The following is a 13839-nucleotide window of genomic DNA, read 5'->3' on the forward strand; positions in this document are numbered from 1 at the left end:
TTCTAATCGTGTATTGAGCACTTTGGAAGTAGATAAATTATAAATTAATTAAATTGCAAAGAATTTATCCTGAAATGCCTGGGTTGCTGGTGGCAAGTGTTTGATGATTTAAAACCTGAAACCTGTTTGTGAATACCCTATTCATCTCTGTTATATAAAGTTCAGTATGTGTTTGTTTTAGCATGTATAAGATTCATTTCATTAAACTAATTAACTGATCATTAAGAATTTTGTAACTTGCCTGCTAGGTGTAAAAGTGGTTAATGTGAGCTATATTTAGTTTACCTTAGTTTTATACAAAGATGGCAAAGCTAGGTGAAATTTTAATATCAATTAATAAATATTTCCGAAATTTCAGTTTCTTTGAAACATTGCAAGGGGTTTGAGGAAACATAACTTGGATACAGCCTCTAATTTGAAATCTTAAATATTTCAGATTTGCATTAAATTTGATCCATTGGCATTTGACAGCAATTAAGCAAGATTCCCAAGAATTTCAACTTGAGTTTTAAATTTTAGAGATTTTCTGGAGTGAAAATCATATAATGGGTTTTAATCCAAATTGTAATATGTATTCTAAGGCTTAGTATCGTTATATCTTGATTTTACTTTTCATGAGTGGAGATATAAAAATAGTGAAAACTGTTTGGGTAAATTAATTTTCACCTGCCTTGGGACAGGTATTTTTCTTGTTCAATATAAAATAATCTTTCCAATGATGTCAAATTTAGCTTGGTCTCGATTTGTTCCCCGAAGACAATTTATTTCAACTGGACTGAGTAGCTGTACTTGAATTTAGTTACCCCCCTCCCCTATTTTCTGCAAAAAAAAAAAAGAAAAATACTTCAGCTGCAATAACTGCTTTTTGTGCAAACCATTGCATGAGTGACTCAACAAAAATATGGATGGCTGTGAAAACATGATTGATGGGAAAAAGTATTTAAAAAAAAAAATGTTTCAGTATTTTTGAGATGAGGATTATTTGGATTCTTCGGACTACCATTCTCATTTTGAGTGTTATTTGCACAGTGTTGCAACCAATGTAACCTTCGACCTTTTTTAGGTGAATCTTGTCAAATTCTGGAATTTGTACAGAATTTCAAATAGAATACTTTATTTAATCGACGAGGGTAGCTTGTTCTTAATCCATCAGCTATAACCGGATAGCAGTCAGTAAGGACCTGTGGCACAACATATAAAAATATTAAGTAATAATCAGTTCTAAGTGACAACCTTCTTGGTATGGGTGATACTAAGAATACAATTACAAATTACTTAAGACTTTTACCTGGTCATGGCTGATGGAATGAGAGCAATCTATCCCCGTGGATTAAATAAAGAATTCTATTTGAAATTCTATACAGATTCCCAAATTCGACAAGATACACCTAAAGAAATTTGGATGCTACATTGGTTGAAACGTTGTTAGAATAACATTCAAGATGAGAACAGTAGTTCGAATAAAACAGCAAAAAAACTGTAAAAAGTTAAAAGATCCCTGTGTCGACACTATTTTAACTACTTAAAAACAAAAATATTTTACGCCCACTGAAAATAAGGGCTACAAATATCTTCTTTAACTTGTATTTTTTTTTTATTCTCTAATTCAGGGGTCTTCAACTTATGACTGATACCTCCACCCCACACTATCTGCCTCCTTGGGAGTAGTTTTATGTGACAGAGCATAGAATTAAATATTCAAGGATTCTTATTTCTAACAACATGAAACACACTTCACATGTCACTCCACATACACACACACACGTGTAAATATATACACACGCACTTAAATCAACCTCTCAAAATTTGAATAGCCGATTTATAACAAGTCATCCTCCTGCTTGGTTGCGTGATTCTGGGACCACTCTGCATCCAGAATGACACGGAAAACCTTTAACTACTACAGTATTTTAATAAAAACTCTTTCTTTTACCCTTTTTTTTCGCTCGCGCGTACACACACACACACACACATATGTATAATTAGATATCATTCACACTCTTTCGCTGTAGCACAACTCTTTATTATGACTAGACTAACAAAGGCAATGGCACTCCTTACAAAAAAAGATAATTTTAATGCATGTGTGTTTAGATATATATATATATATATATAATATAGAAAACAGACCAGAAAAGCATTTAAAAAATAAAGATAAAAACATACGTTTGTAAACATTTCTATGGGTCCATTTTTTTTTATTTTCCAAACAAATTCTGCATTTATTATCAAGATGAACGCAATCCTTTATTTAATTCATATAAATTTATATTTAATTCATATAAAAAATGTTTACAAATATGTTTTTTTTTTTTTGTGTTTTTTTTTAAATATTTTTTAAAGCTTTTTTCTGGAGAATCATTGTTCTAGAAAATTCAAAATATTTTGTGAATACCTTGTTTGTCAAAATAGATAATAAAACAGCTATGAAAGTAAATAAAAACATAGTCACTGGAATCGGCATTCTATTGCCTATTTATGTATGCTTTATAATTATAAATTAATATTGATTGAGCTTAAACTTTAAAATTTGGACTACAACTTAAATATATATATATATATTGTAGTCCAATTTTCAAAGTTTAAATAAGAGTAACCTGAAATAATATATGAGGTTAATATAGTTTGCTTGAAGCTTTTTTTAGTGTGTGTGTGTGTGTGTGTGTGTATATAAAGGAAATTTAAATTTATAAAAGTAAATACGATGCAGAGATGTAACGGATCGACACAAACTTACAATATAATGGTGGAATAAGCTATGCAGATTCACCTTTATTGATACAATATGTGTGTACATACACACACACACACACATATATATATATATTGTTCTTACTTGTGTCAGCATGGTCAGGGGAAAGATCCGTATTTTAATATTTCGGGAAATAGACCTTCATCAGACATGTTCGATTTCAATCGTGCATATTATGACTATTGTAAAATGAGCAAATTTTTACAAAAATTAAATTAATGTTTTTTTTTATTTATTTTTATTTAAACTTGATAATATAAGCGTGTGTTGATATTTTACTGTATTTTTGTTGTATAACTAAATCTCATATATATAATGCTATAAAACAAAAATATATTATATAGAAAATGCGAGCATAAAAAGTGATATGGTTAAGATTAAATATGGAAAAAATAAAATGGCTAGTTGTTAAAACTGGAAAAGAAAGACAAGATATTCTAGTAAAAAATATAAATCTATAACTTAAAATATTGCAGCATTAAGATTTAAAAAAAAAATTCAATTTAACATTATTCAATTCTTAATTAATACTGCAATATTAATTAACTTATAATTAATACTGCAATATTTTAATTTATAAATTTATACTTTTTATTAGAATATCTTGTCCTTTTCTTTTCCAGTGTTAACGAGTCATTTTACGTTTCCATGTTTAATCTTAATTATATTACTTGTTATGCTCACATTTTTCTATGTAATCCATGGTTTTTCTAGACTTTGCTTTGAAATAATATTTTCTGTTTCACTTGTTACCTGTGCATTATTAGCGATGGTACAGCTGAGTGACAGATCAGGACAGCGGTGAATTATTAGCAACAGTTTTATTTTCATATCTTGTTACATCATCATCTCCACTGTTCTCAGCCGATTTGAGATAGTGTAACAGATTTGGTTGCTATGGTAACCAACAGCCAATCAAAAAACTACACATTCTGGAAATTTTTTAACAGTAATTTTATAACTTTAGTTTTACAGAACGAAAATTGAAAAACATTTTTTCAAAATATAGCTGAGACGGTTCTCAGCTATATTTTGAAAAAATGTTTGAACTGTAAAAATTGTTTGAAATTTGGTTGCAAAATGAGTGAGCGGTGAAGCTAAATGAATAAAACATACACTTAACCAAATATTCAAACATTACCAAATTTAGTTCACTTTATTAGCATTTATTATTCTTATATAATTAGACATCTACAAACAGCTGTTTCTTTATTTCACAACCCATCAGTGTGGCTAGATGTATCTAACATTCAAAACTCTGACGTGCATCTTTACCAACTGCAATCACCGATGTCCAATTCTTTGGGCTAATGAAGCTTTTGCTGTTAGTGGAATTCATTTTTTGAATGAATTCTATATTTGTTTACATTTTACGATACTGATATTCAAAAGGTTTCAATTCATATATGATAAGTGGAAACCATCAGAGATGTGTGTGCGTGCTTGTGCCTATGTAGACGATAGAAAAAGCTGATTCCAACATCTCTTATTTTCCAGCAAAGGCATTCATTTTAACAGTCGTTTCTTCAATCATCCAAACAATCTAGGGTTTTAACCATATCTTGAATTTTCTAAAACAATATTGCATTAAGAAAATATCTTTTTAAAAATTGAAAATTTTTAGATCTATTTATTTGTTTTTCCCAAAATATGTGTATTTATTGCAAGAACAATCGCACATTTGATTTGATAAGTCTCCCCCTATCTAACTCTTTTTAAAAACTAAAAATATACCAAAAATAGTGAGTTATATTTATTTTACAGAAGATCAGGTCAAATCAACATGGTACCATAGGTTTCAAGCTTGGAGTGAGCCCAGATCAGAAAAATGTTTGTTGGGGGTTGTTTATCTTCGTGAACAAGTTGTTCTGGTTATCTTCAGATTTACTTTTGGAGGTTTCCGTACCCCTTCTTTAAGGTCTTTTAAGAAGGTAAGATCGTTCCTCATACTAATTAAGAAAAAAAAAAACGACAATCTTTCTCCCAGAAGAACCTGTTTTCTCAGAAATCAAATATAGCCGGAGTGACTTTGAACAAACCCAATGAAACATTAATATTTGATCTGATCCAGGCTTGAAATACATGGTATCATGATGATTTGTCCTGATCTTCTGTAATACTATTAATGAATAAATATTATGCTCTTATTAAATAATACTCTGTTCAATCTTTTTTTTTTTTTCTAAGTAAAAACCTAAAATAAAAAGAACATTAATTTTATTGGTTATTTTTGTGTTAAATACTGTATCGTATAAATATGGTACTTTTGTTTTTTCTTAAATATGTGAAAAATGACTTTAAAGAATGGGGGGGGGGGTGAATGAAGTTGAAGATCCCTGTTTGTTGTAAATCCCACCGATGTTATTAATAAAACTTTTTCTTTAAGCTGTTTGGCTTTTTTTCAAGGGAAGCAAATATTAGAATTGTAAATTGTTACGAAGGAGGTGCGGCTCAAGAAATGATGTTAAAAAATGGGGCGGGGGGGGGGATCCTTGTTTATATTTGTAAATCCCACCGATGTTATAATAAAGGAAAGACAATTCTTGTTTGTTTTCTTTTTTTTTTTTTTGTTTTTTTTATTTGCTTTTTTTTTTTTTTTTTGCATGGTTCAATGAAAATCAAAACACATTTCAAGTGAAAACATTATTAGTCTAAAATAAAAATGATGCTGTAGAAAAATATAAGTAAACTAAAAAAAATTAAGTTTAGCAATGTACATTATCTATACTATTGATACGTTTGACTAAATACATATTTCTATTATGTCTGATTTTATTTTTTATTTTATTAAAAATACTTGTAGCACATCATCTGCTAGATCATTTTTTTTTTTTAATTTATACTAGTTTTGCCGTGACAAAGTATGTAATGTTTTCATCTGAAATACGTTGGTTAAAACGATCACTAATCTACACAAGCAGCCAATAATAAATCAAGACTTTATTAATTCGGAGGAAGGGGGTGAAATTTATTAAAATGAAACATTTCTATCACTGTTCAGAAACTTATTTACAAAGAGTGTATGCTCTATATATAATATATATATAGTGTCTAGCAGCACTGATGAGTTGTGATACAACGAAACAGGACTGTATGTTGATGACTAAAATATATTTTATATAGCCCCCCTATTTGGGTAGAGCACTATCGTAAATAATCTCACTCGCTACTTAATTTGGCTGAAAAATGCGAAGCTCGCGGTTTGTTTACAAACAAACGTTTGAGCACTTTACGAGTGGCGGACGGATGTTTATTTAAATAGACATTCGGACAGATTAGTTGCGGGCACCGCTTCCGTGGTCAAGGGGTAGAACTGTCATCACGACGGTTCTAGGTTCGATCCTCGGATTGGGATAGGTGCTAGTCTAGCGGCACTGATGAGTTGTGATACAACGAAACAGGACTATGTCGATGACTAAAATATATTTTATATATATATATATATATACACACACACACACACACACACATTTAATGTGAATGATATTTATTTGCAATATTACTATCTAGGAAATTTTAAAATGCTGATATCCGAGAAGTTTCCAATTCTTTTTATGAGAAAGTCATGCTTGCTGCAAACCATCAGTCACACATAGATTTTTTTTTTTTTTAAGGTGGCAAACTTTTAAATTAAAATAAACCACAGGAAAAATTTTTATTCCAAAGATTTTGTACATGTGCAACCGATAGTTACCAAATCTGCGATCAAAAACAATAGTTATCAATATAAAATTCACCACCTCTGAAAAAATGCCACATATTTATGTGTGTGTACCCCATTTTCTCTCATCTGGTGTGCGCACTGACAAGTGCACTAACCCTAAATCCTAGTGGCAGCACTTTTAATTTCGTCTAGTGATAGACCCCTCAAAATGTAACTCATTGGTCATTGGAATTTACTAACGTCCTGAGCGCATGAAATGTGCATGACCCTAAGTTCATGCTAACACGCTATCTGGTCTGCGACTCTACTAGAAGGGTCTTTTAGCTGGTTGTTTGTCAGATGTTGTGGTTTTTCCTTCATACATGCTCTAGTGTTGGCTGGCATGCCCCTTCTCTCAGCTATAGCTTAAGTGTTGTGTATCAGGATTGATCTGGAAGCAGCTGAGTCACTTTCAAATCAACACGCAATCAATGATGAACAAAACATTGAAGATCATTTTCTTATAAGCAAAAATGATTATTTGCGCAAGTTTATGCAAAGAAAAGTTAAACAATTCAGGGCCTCTTTGTATTTTACGTAAACACTGTTTTCTGGATGCAGGATTTTTAACTGAACTAAATTTTCAGCTGATTTTCTTCTATTTAACAATTTTGAGGTTAACTCTAGGATTCTTTGTGTTTACAGAGCAGGGGACGTGCATCTTCGATCGGTCAGAGGGGAAAGACTGCTTTCACCTGCTGGCCTCTAGTTTTATGAAAATCGCTAATTCCCTTCCCAGCCTTTGAATTCTATTATCAACAACGAAAAATCTTTTGTTTTAAATTCTTTTTCTACATAATACAGATAGCTAACGTACTGGCCAGATTTTTGTCCCCAACTGTCATTTCTATTTATCGTTGAAAAATTCATTTCTTTGATATCTTTATAAAGAAAACATCCCAACGTTCTCCCTGGGATCTTTTTGACAGTTTCAACTATAGCATGACCATATGTGACTAAGTTTTTCCAGCATGACAAGTTGGCATTGTTCAATGCTAGAAATAGTGTTTTATATAAGAAGTATAAATGAAATTTACATGTAAAATTTACTTTTCAACAGAATACCTGAAGGATATTTAATAAATCCTCATTCCGCAAAGTTTCAAAGAATGCAAAATTCGTCACTTCAGAGGAAAGAAATATGTTAGCAAATTTATTAGTATACAGCGAAGCTTTATTTCACTCTGGAATTGCCATTTTCGGTTTGTTTTTCATTTTTATAAACATTTTATATTTTTTTGCATTTTATAATCACTGTCATATAATGCAGTTTCATACAATGCTAAAACCAGCAAGTTTTTAGCTTTGCTAACATATTTCTTTCCTCTGAAGAGGAGAATTTTGTATTCTGTTGAAAAATAAATTTTAATTCACGGTTTTCATTTATGCTTCTTGTGTCAAGCTCTACTTCATATTGTTGTTGTATTGAGCTTTTTTCTATTTGGTTGGGATTAATATATAAACAAGTTCGAAAAGCATTTCATCCAAAGCATGAAAATTGTTAAACAAAATGTCTTTAAAAATAAAGGTACAAGATTCAATTTGAAATTTATTTATCTTCAAAGTGCACTTTTATACATTTTACAAAGTAAGGTATTAAATTTTTATATCTTACTTTATAAAATTTATAAAAGTGCACTATATATTATCTCAAGTAGAAACGCGAAGCTGGATACTCCACCAGACTAGACGAATCCTTGTTCTAAAATCTGGTAAGATCAAGAGACCACAAGAAAATACACTATAACATATTTAAATGGTCAATTAGGAAGAGGAAAATTATGTAATCATCTCCCTTACTATCTCAGCGTTTGAGACGTAAAGGAAAACTTTAATGAAACATTCTAATATCTATGTGTCTCATCTAGAGATCAAGTATTAGCACAAGGAAAGGGGCCCCTTGATGTCGTAAGAACATCGCATGAAGTGAAATGAAACAAAAAATATGGTAAGAAAAATATTTCATTGTGATCAGGAGAGGATGATAATCACTGGCCTAGATCAAGGCTCAATAATGAATGCTTTTAAAAAAGTGCGGGTTCTATCACGTAGAATGAGAGAGCGTAAAACACCTGACATACAATGCTATGGAGTCTATAAATATATATACAAGTTCGAAAAGCATTTCATCCAAGGCATGAAAATTGTTAAATAAAATGTTTTTACTATAGGCTTTAAAAATAAAGGTACAAGATTCAATTTAAAATTTATTTATCTTCAAAGTGTACTTTTATAAATTTTACAAAGTAAGATATAAAAATTTTATTTAAATTGAATCAAAAAATTACCTTGGATTTATTTTATGCAATGTAGATTTTGTTGCAATTAAAAAACATTATCTTTCATCTAGCAATTAATGATGAAAGATAATGTTTTTAAATGTGAGAAATCATTGTAGCGACAACAAAAAAAAGCTGAAATAATCAGAAAACGAATAAAATTGCAAAAGATAGGAACTTTTGTAACTTCTAGAAAATCTATAACATTGTAGGGAATAAAGAGTAATCGGTAATTCCCCGACTATCTAACAACCAGAAGGTTGCATGCACAGCAATTCAGAAGGCGAAACTACTTGCCTCGGTGATTTGACTCCAATTCAGAGCCAACAAACAACTCCCTCCCAAATTTCCCTATGCAAACGCAAGTCACAATTGATGATCTGAAAATTACCTCTTCTTATGCCCGTTATATCATAAAAACTGAGACACCTCCAAGGCATGTGGGCCTGATCTCATCTTTGCTATACTAATCAAGAAATACTCAACTGAGCTAGCCCCCATACTTTCTGAACTCTACAACAAATGCCTTGCTGAATCTTACTTTCTTCATAGCTGGAAGATGGCCTCTGTGGTACCAGTGTACAAGAATTCTGGTGAAAGGACTGACCCTCCCAATTATTGCCTTATAAGTCTCCTCCCCCTTTTTGCTAAAATCTTAGAGAGATTAGCTTTTGTGAGGTAGTGGACTAATACCTGATTGATTAAGCTCTCAGACAAACGGTATGGATTTAGGCAATGTCGTTCTACTGCAGATATTTTAAGTCATCTCTGAATGCATATACCATGCACTGGATAAGGCGGGCAAAGTCTAGCTGTTAATGAAAATTAAATTGTACGGTATAACTGGACGAATACTAAATATAATTAGATCTTTCTTAGACAATAAGACCATCCAGGTTGTCATTGATGGCTGTACATCCAAACAGCATAACATTAATGCCGGAGTGCCATATTATTCCTGATATTCATTAACCACCTCTCTGATAATATTGTGTCCGAGATGGGTATATTTGCTGATGACACAACATTCTATAACATGCAAGGGAAGAATAAATGTACACAAATCTAAAATGGCAGAATCCTTAGAAAATGACCTGCAGACCGTAGTGGAATCGGGCCGCAAACGGATGGTAACATTTGATTCCAGTAAAAGTAAGCTATTCTCCTTTAACAATGACAAGACGCCACTCCAACCACTGATATCCATGACAAATCACACCCTACTTGAGAATTCTTCCTTCAAACTCTCAACTTAACATTCACAGGCAATATAAACGCGAACACAAATACATTGAGGACATTGCAAAGGCTACTACAAAGATGGGTTCCTTCTATCGAGCTAGAAACCTACTCATACCTGAGAGTATCCTGTATTTCCACAAGACCACCGTTCGCCCATGCATGGAGTATTGTTGCCACATTTGGGCTCGTGCATCTACCATTAGCCTCTCCCACTCGGATAGGGTCCAAAAAAGAGTTTTCAATTTAATAGGTCCCACTTTGTCAACTAAGCTCCAACCCCTGTCCCATCGCCGTAATGTTGCATCCCTGTGCTTGTTTTGCAAGTATCTTAATGGCATGTTGCATTTGTGCCCCCTCAACGTACATATCCCCAACAACCCTGCTTAGCAACAAAATCACACCCCTTCACGGTTGAGGCCCTTAAATGTCAGAAAGCTTTCTACTCTAATAGTTTCTACCCTCGAACAGCTAAATTTTGGAATTCCTTTCCTGTTACCTGCTTATCTGACCATACTGATATGCAAAAGTTTAAATGTAATGAAAACAAACATCTTGTTAATGTTTCCTAGATATGATTCCAAACAATAACCCCTTACGTCCAAGTGGTGATATGCCTTGTTAGGGGTGAACGTGAGTAAAATAAATTAAAAAAAGAAGAAGCATATTTTCATATTAAAAGAAGGGAGATAACCTTCTGGCACTTTTGCTGGGAGCAAAGTGTAGTATCTGTTCCGGCAGATGTTGCACTTTGTGACCATTGCCCTTGTGGCAATTGGTTGTTGGTACATGTAGGGGCAACCCTATATGTACCATCCCCTTCCCCTCCCTCCCCCTTCACCTCACATAAAAACCGACCTTGTGTCATATTTTGCTTACGTGGGGAAGCAAATAAATACCTACGATGCACCTATACGTGTTCTGCTATACCGTTGCTTTAACTTATACTCACAAATATGAGCAAGAAATGTTAAAAATCCTACTTGTTAATTTTCCGTCATTTAAGATTGTATATCAAAACTGATATTGCTGTCATTTTAATTTTGAACTTACAAAATTCACAAACAGAAATGAATAGTTTTTGAGCTTTGTTACATTGTTTGAATATTTGATAGATTAATATTGTAATTTATTCAATTGTTATTCTAATCATCAATTTTCTTGTTTTTTTAATTGGTCTATCTAGTATTTCTAGCTTCCTATCATTTTAATAATTTCTAATAATATTCATCATAGTTTAATTTGTAAATTATATTCTTATAGGTTACAAGTATCCAAAAATAAAGACCAATGAATATAACAAGGTTATTTAAAGTGCTCAAAAAAAAAAAAAAATATGAATTTACTTTTTCATAAACAAACTACATAAATCTGACTTCCAATATACAAAGAAGTATAGGTCACCCAATAAAGTCATAATTTGACCGAAATGATAGCTGTTATTGTTGCGACATAATGTAATTTGTTTACTAAAAAGTAAATTATATATATATGTAATACATCTCTTTAAGTAAAATTAATTGTGAAGAGAAGACAAATCCGCAAATTAGTTGAGTGCATCATTCATAAACTTTGCGTTTGTTCGAATATTCTTATCACTTGTTGACATTATCACAAGTCTGCTTTCATGGTTTCGTAATGACCTTAATTCATTTTCATTTAAATGTTTATTTCTCATGGCCGAGAGGAAGAGTGCTAGCCTGATTGACTTTGTTTGAGTCATGTAATCACTGAGGATTGCATTAGTGTCTGCGAGTATAAAAAATGATTAATATTTATTGAAAAAATAGTGCTCATATATATATATATATATATATATATATATTATATATGAATGAAGTGCCGTGAAGACAGAAACGAAAAACAATTAAAAACAGGCTGTTATCCTCATCTTCATAGTTGTTGTTGTTGCGCCACGTTTCGGCCAACTCATCCTCTTCAGACCCGCTTCAGGTGGTTAACCGTAACGGGATAAGAAATATTGAGCTTTAACTTCATCCTCAGTAATTACTGCCTTCCATAATTATTGTTGTCTCACCAAGTTTTTGCCCAACTAATCCTCTGGCCGGCTCTGAAGAAGGCCAGAGGATTAGTTGGCCGAAATGTGGTGAAACAACTATGAAAATGAAGATAACAGTTTGCAAATAAACAAACAAACAAATTACTCGTCTCACAAGATTCCATTAAAGATAATTAAGAATTAAAAATAGGAACAAATAAAATCAAACAAGAGATTTTATTGTCTTCATTAATTCAACAAATGATTTTTCACCTATGAAACTATTTTTTTGTTGATCGGAAAAAAAATTCCTCATATGATTTTTATTTCTCCATGTTGTCTAATCGTTTTTCCTTTTCTGTTTGTTACATATATATATATATATATATAATTAAATGATAAATAAAAAATTAGCATATATATATATATATATATATATATATATATATATATATATATATATATATATATATACTGATTTTTAATTTATCAATTATATATATATATATATATATATCTACCAATATTTTATTATATATATATATATATATATACCTACAAATCTTTTATTATATATATATATATATATATATATATACCTACAAATCTTTTATTATATATATATATATATATATATACCTACCAATCTTTTATTATATATATATATATATATATATATATATATATATATATATATATACCTACCAATCTTTTATTATATATATATATATATATATATATATATACCTACCAATCTTTTATTATATATATATATATATATATACCTACCAATCTTTTATTATATATATATATATATATATATATATATATATATACCTACCAATCTTTTATTATATATATATATATATATATACCTACCAATCTTTTATTATATATATATATATATATACCTACCAATCTTTTATTATATATATATATATATATACCTACCAATCTTTTATTATATATATATATATATATATACATACCTACCAATGTTTGATTATATATATATACATACCTACCAATATTTGATTATATATATATATATATATATATATATATATATAGCTCCCAATATTTCATTATATATATATATATATATATAGCTACCAATATTTCATTATATAAATATACCTACCAATATTTCATTATATATATATATATATATATATTTATATACCTACCAATATTTCATTATATATATATATATATATATTTATATACCTACCAATATTTCATTATATATATATATATATATATATATATATATATATATATATATATACCTACCAATATTTCATTATATATATATATATATATATATATATATATATATATATATATATATATACCTACCAATATTTCATTATATATATATATATATATAATTGATAAATTAAAAATCAGTATATATATATATATATATATACCTACCAATATTTCATTATATATATATATATATATATATATATATATATATATATACATACACCTACCAATATTTCATTATATATATATATATATAGACACACATATACATATATATACATACACCTACCAATATTTCATTTTATATATATATATATATACACACACACCTACTGATATTTGATTTCCTTAGAAAATTCATAAACTGTAACATATCTTTTAAAACATTCTTCTTGTATAAATAAAAATATGTTTTCTGACTTTCATATTTTTTTCTTCAAATGACTACGTGGGAAATGAAGGACTTATTTAGTTAATTACAGTTAACTGCTAATTAGAAAAATTAAAACAGATTTTCTTTCAGACAAATATATCTGATTCGCATAAAAAGCTAGATATCATGGACAATAATTTAGCAGCAAAACAAAGTGGACAG

The sequence above is a fragment of the Euprymna scolopes genome, chromosome 42, assembly GCF_053919585.1.
Source record: "Euprymna scolopes isolate OS-2025 chromosome 42, ASM5391958v1, whole genome shotgun sequence".
In the NCBI taxonomy this organism is placed as follows: Eukaryota; Metazoa; Mollusca; class Cephalopoda; order Sepiida; family Sepiolidae; genus Euprymna; species Euprymna scolopes.